Source organism: Triticum aestivum, chromosome 4B (assembly GCF_018294505.1).
Source record: "Triticum aestivum cultivar Chinese Spring chromosome 4B, IWGSC CS RefSeq v2.1, whole genome shotgun sequence".
In the NCBI taxonomy this organism is placed as follows: domain Eukaryota; kingdom Viridiplantae; phylum Streptophyta; class Magnoliopsida; order Poales; family Poaceae; genus Triticum; species Triticum aestivum.
Window position 1 is genome coordinate 267,604,571 of NC_057804.1, and position 5,739 is coordinate 267,610,309.

Consider the following 5,739-nt stretch of genomic DNA (forward strand, 5'->3'; position numbering starts at 1 on the left):
CCGAAGCCTTTCTAGCCGTACCAGCAATACTAGCACATATATTCCAGCAAGTTACAATTTGCTAATTTTACTCTAATGCTTAAGGATTTCCCATTATATCTACACTATGATCTGTGTAGCTGCTTTGGGTCGCACTAGCAGCAGTCCACTCTTGAAGCTAAACACTGAAATGACTTACAAAATTGGCACCAAGGCATTGAGTGCCATTCTGGATGCAATGAAACTCATACGCTCCCCACCTGTTGACTCTTGTTCAGAATATGATCCTAATGACTCTTGTTCAAAATTGCCACATATAGAGAGACAGCATGGAATTGTATTTCTTTGGGCGCTGTGATTCATCATGAGTAGGCAACCAACATTGTATGCAATGAAGCGGAACCTCAAGAATATGCTTCCTCTGCTGTTCTTTAACATGTTCCTCTTTGTTTACTCTGTATTTAGTATGTACAGTATGTTCCTTGTCAGGAAGGGGCACAGGGACATCTACAGTCAACAGCTGATAGAGCTGGCTATACGTGATCGATAGGCTTTGAATTACTAGAGGCAATACAAAACTGTATTTTCAAGCCATTTCCACTTTCCCGATTTATATATCGTGGTTATGGTGTACCCCTGTTATGTACACTATGATCTGCCTAGTTGCTGTGTGCTCTTGTTATCATGGTTTCGCAATACACTCTCTATACAATATATTATGAACCTATCATCTGCCAACTATCCTTAATTCTAGAGCCTATTTTTTGTGTACTTGTGCCAGATTATATAAATGCACGCACCATATTATAGCACACATGAGCTCTCTCATCAGAATCTAGCGATAGCACACAAGTGTTTATAGGGGCGCCCCTATATTAGAATATCATCTGCACTACAAAGATAATCTCACAACTATTTATGTTTTCATGCTTCTCAGATATTATATGCAATTACAGTGAAATATCAGAATCCGCGCATCAGAAGAATATTGTGGAACACTACAATGACTTACAAAATTGGCACCAAGGCATTCAGTGCCATTCTGGATGCAATGAAACTCACACGCTCCCCACCTGTTGATTCTTGTTTAGAATATGATCCTAATGACTATTCTAACCTCGAGGAGTCAAAGATGGTCTATCCTGTTCACCCATCAAGATGCCTATTCTAATTTGGCGAGGTTTTATTGATTGTGCATATCTTGCATATGTTGTCTTGCATTTCTTCTACTTTGTTGCACCGCCATCTTCTTAGTTTACTCATCATATATGTCGAGATGCCATGCCCATCCTTTATCAATACATATTCCATCTCTCATCATACCATGTTTTTCCACTCAAATGTTGTTCTTGTGCATCAAACATCAAAAAGGAAGAGGGTGATTGCCGAACCTGAAGGAGCACCAGCAAAGTCCTTGAAAAACGTGGTGGTGCCGAAGAAATCAGACAGCACCCCACTTATATTGGATGTACAACCAGTGACACAAAACGTAGGACCGACTCCAGTAGACTATACCCATATTTCACTAGCCACACCACTAGCCCCACCACACAGGACCTGCACTCCAGCAAAAGGTATACCGATTTCATTTTCCATAGCACCATCCGTAACACAAAAAAATCCCACTCCAGCAAAAAGTACAGCAAGTCCACTAGCGGAAGACCTATCCCAACTGTAGAGACGGCCAATTCCTGCAGATTGGAACCCCATTCCACTTATTCCCAGTTTAAAAGACAATGCTTTCAATGTTGTTAGGGACTACGTGCATATATTCCCATCATGGGAAGATTATAGTGAAGACAAACACCATTTTCACGTCTTCCTGTCCAACTTACGTGCATGTGCTATTATTCATGGTTATTATTTTCCTGTTTTCTACTAATTGAACACATCAATGATTTACATTACATTGTTGTAACTAGGCGAGGGTCAATCTGGATAGTCATGACGAGAAAAGCTTGCTTGTGCTTTTCAAGGAAGCATTGCAGCAGTATCGGTGTTACCTGAGGAAATCACACTTTGATGGCAAGTCTATAAACGAATTTCCGGTGAAGTCTCATCTGCTAAATTTAGAAGACATTGAATGGAAAAATCTTGTTATGCACTGGTCTCATTCCCAGGATGAGGTACTGTCTATGAAATCACATGACAATTTGAACTTCTACTTTTCCGCATGTGCCTTACAGATCTTTTTTGCAGGAAATCTGCTCGAAGAAGAATTCCTGTTTGAATAGAGCGAGATGATATCGCAAATATGCTGCCCGCTGCTTTGGTCTTGTTAGTACTTGTTGTCCTGTATCACCGTACTTGCATACATACCTGGTTCATTATGTGACAACATTATGCATGATAGCTTGCTTATCAATTGTTCGCTCCAAATTATCTGATCTGTATGAATGGTTACATTAGTGTAGAATATATCCAATGCCAATGAATTTTTTTAGCTCTGCATTATTCTTGTAAGTACATGATGTCCTTTATCAGTGTACTTATATTAACAGGTAGTTGTTCATGTACCATCACTCTGCAGCTTATTTTCCTTTGCCCTCCATTTTCTACACATCAGATCTTTATTTACTCTTACCATAAGGTTGGTACTGAAGAAGTTTAGCTGTGCATTGCTCTTGGCTGTGCCTTTTGCCTGTATTGCTGCACATACATTTATAGCTACTTGGTTATGTAGCATGACTCTTCATCTTATCTTAAATATTCTCCATTTTTCGTATATTATCACATCTATATTTACTCTTAACAAAATGTAGAATAAAGACAATGCTTATGAAGAAGATTCTATGGTAAACTTCTTGAATTGACCCCCCATCAGCATGGACAAGGGCTTTATAGAGCATGTCTTCACCAGTAATGTAAGTTTGTCCTTCTCAATCCTTCAAACTTTGTTGTGTATATTTGGTTAGGCATGAATGCAACAGCTATTTATTTTTGGTGTTTCCATCAAATTGCCTGTTTAAAGTTTATTATGTAGTTCATAAACAAAAGTTTGTCCTCCTCAATTTAAGTTTTCAGTTGTACAACCAAGTTCCTTCTTCATACCATGTAAATTAAACTATACAGAGCAAGTGATCTTCTTTTGCACTACATGTATGCTTCTGTTCTTCATCTGTAATCCAGTGGTGTGGTGAACCTACCCACTACAGCACAATGTCATATTCTGCAATGTCTTAACTATGAACAATGTCATATCATTCTACTATTATTTGAACCTTCTCTTTATTTGCCAATCTGAAATGGGATAAATTGACAACACACTAACCATTGATACTTATGTGTTCTTGATCTATAGTCCAGTGGTGACATGAAGCTGCCAACTCCTTCACAATGTCATTTCCTTCCATGTCTTGACCTGAACAATACCGTATTGTGTTAATGCAATTTTCAATTGTGTCACTTTATTCGTCAGTAAGAAATGTGATGAATTGTCAGCACTGATACTTTTATGCGCAAAACCTGTCATCTGCATGCTCGTTTATCTTTCAGAGTGAGGAAAACATAAGTGTTGAACAAGCGCAGTATCATCAGCTTGCTCAGCTGCTTGCGCTGCAGCTCCCCAGCAGGGCTAACCTTTCTTGAACTCTATTGAAGTGATGTCAGTTTTGTATATTATTTTTTCGGCGTGTTTATTTGCACTGGTGGCGATCTTTGATGCCCTGTGTATGTAATCTGTTGTCTGCTTGTGCTTTATTATAAAAGCGGCGAACTTTGATGCCCAATGGATGTAATATGTCGTAATTTCATTATTGTATAGTCTAGGTTTTTTCTTATTCACGATCCTGTAGTTATTTTACTGTATATATATCATGTCTTCGCAGTAAACCGGCCAAATCGTAAAATTACGGTACATAATCGGGCCGTCATGCAATCACGATGTATGATCCGCATCATGGGCCCTGTCATCTTGGTCCGTTAAAATTCCAAAAGTAAACTGGCCAACTAGTAGATTTGGGCCTTTAATAGGCCGAGTAAGCCCCGACCCTCTTTTCGCAAGAAAACTCAATGGGCTTTTAGGAGGCTGAGAAGTAGGTTGGGCCTGAAACGTGTCGAACAGCTCACGGGCTGGCAGCAGCCCAAAATGGACCCCGGCCCATGATTGTGCGAATCAAATCACAGTCTTTTAATAGGCCAAAATTGTCTCGGTCCTTGTTTAGCCCAATCAGATATCATCTACGAGCAGGCCGGATGCAAACCGGGCCGTAGTTCGGCCCAACTATATGACGGGCTTTTAACAGGCAGAAATTAATATAGGGCAGAAATGTTAAACGGGCCCTTAATAGGCTGAAACTAATATCAGGCTGAATTACTAAATGGGCCTTTAGCAAGTGTGTGCAAAAGCATAGCGTCCAGTTGACGGGCCGAATCTGATATGGGCCATAATTTAGCCCAAAGCCTCTTAAAGGGCCGAACCTGATCTGGGTCGTAATTTGGCCCAGAACGTGGTAGGCTTTTAACGGGCCGGATCTCATATGGGCCATTATTAGGCCCGGAACGTGGCAGACCATAAATGGACCGGATCAAATATGGGCTGGCATTTGGCCCAAAACATGGCAGCCAGTTAATGGGCCGGCCTACTAGGGTCCTCAAAATCCTGTAGGCCTACAGTTGGGCCGGCCCATTAATTTTGGCGAAATCTCGTGGCCCTTTAGCTAGGCCGGCCCATTATGATCCGCAAGAATCTTGTGGGCCTTTACCTGGGCCGACCCATTATGGCACAAAAAAATCTTGTGGGCCTTCACCTGGGCTGGCCCATTATGGCCCGCAAAATCTTGTGGGCCTTTAGCTGGGCCCACCCATTATGGTCCGCAAAATCTCATGGGCCTTTAGATGGGCCGACCCATGATGGTCCGCAAAATCTTGTGGGCCTTTAGTTGGGCCGGCCCATTTAAACTTGATGGTCCGGTCCACGTGTCAACATATCATAGGCGCGTCTCGCCCATTGGATGAGTGACACCTGTGCCAATGCGGAGCTGACATGTGTCTCCTCCAGCCAATGATGATTTTACACATGGAAAATCCCCATTGGTCGGGGCTGTTAACGGGTTATCGGATCCAAAACTCGACCCGATAGCTTAACAGTGTTTCGTTATGGTGGATGCCATGTGTCAGTCACCCTTGATGAAAGCGCTCTGTGATGCGCGATTTATCATCATGGAAGTGGACACTTCCGTGATGATAATTTTGGTAATGTCATGGAACACTTCTACGACATCATAGGTATGACTATCTTGATTCTGTCATAAACTCATCATGGATGTACATACATGAAAAAAAATGCGACCTACTGTGACAAACACGTATCATCCAGGAAGTGTATTTTTTTGTAGTGCAATATGTATAAGGAACAATGTACTAGCGGCAAAAGGCCATTCTAAGTTGTGTTGTACTACTAGTGGGGGGAGTGTATAGCTCGTTTAGTGGGTTCCATCCCAGCAGCATGCGCAACGGCCTTTTTTAAAATATTAACCTTGCTGCGAACCAATATTGTACACTAGTAGTTTGACTTTTGAGGTTCGACAGATGTGTCGCACCACAATCTGGGTACACTAGATAGCCCAGCCATGTGAACGGGTTTTATCTCCCATCATCTCGTAGCTCGCGTAATAGAGGAGTAGTATGTATAGTACTACTTACGTAGTAGTACTCCTACATATCAATTCACTGTGCAACGTTTCTCGCATGTGTGCTCCCCTAGCCGCACCTTGCTTGCTGCATCCTCATCAGATACCATCTTTAAACTAGCGCCTCCCA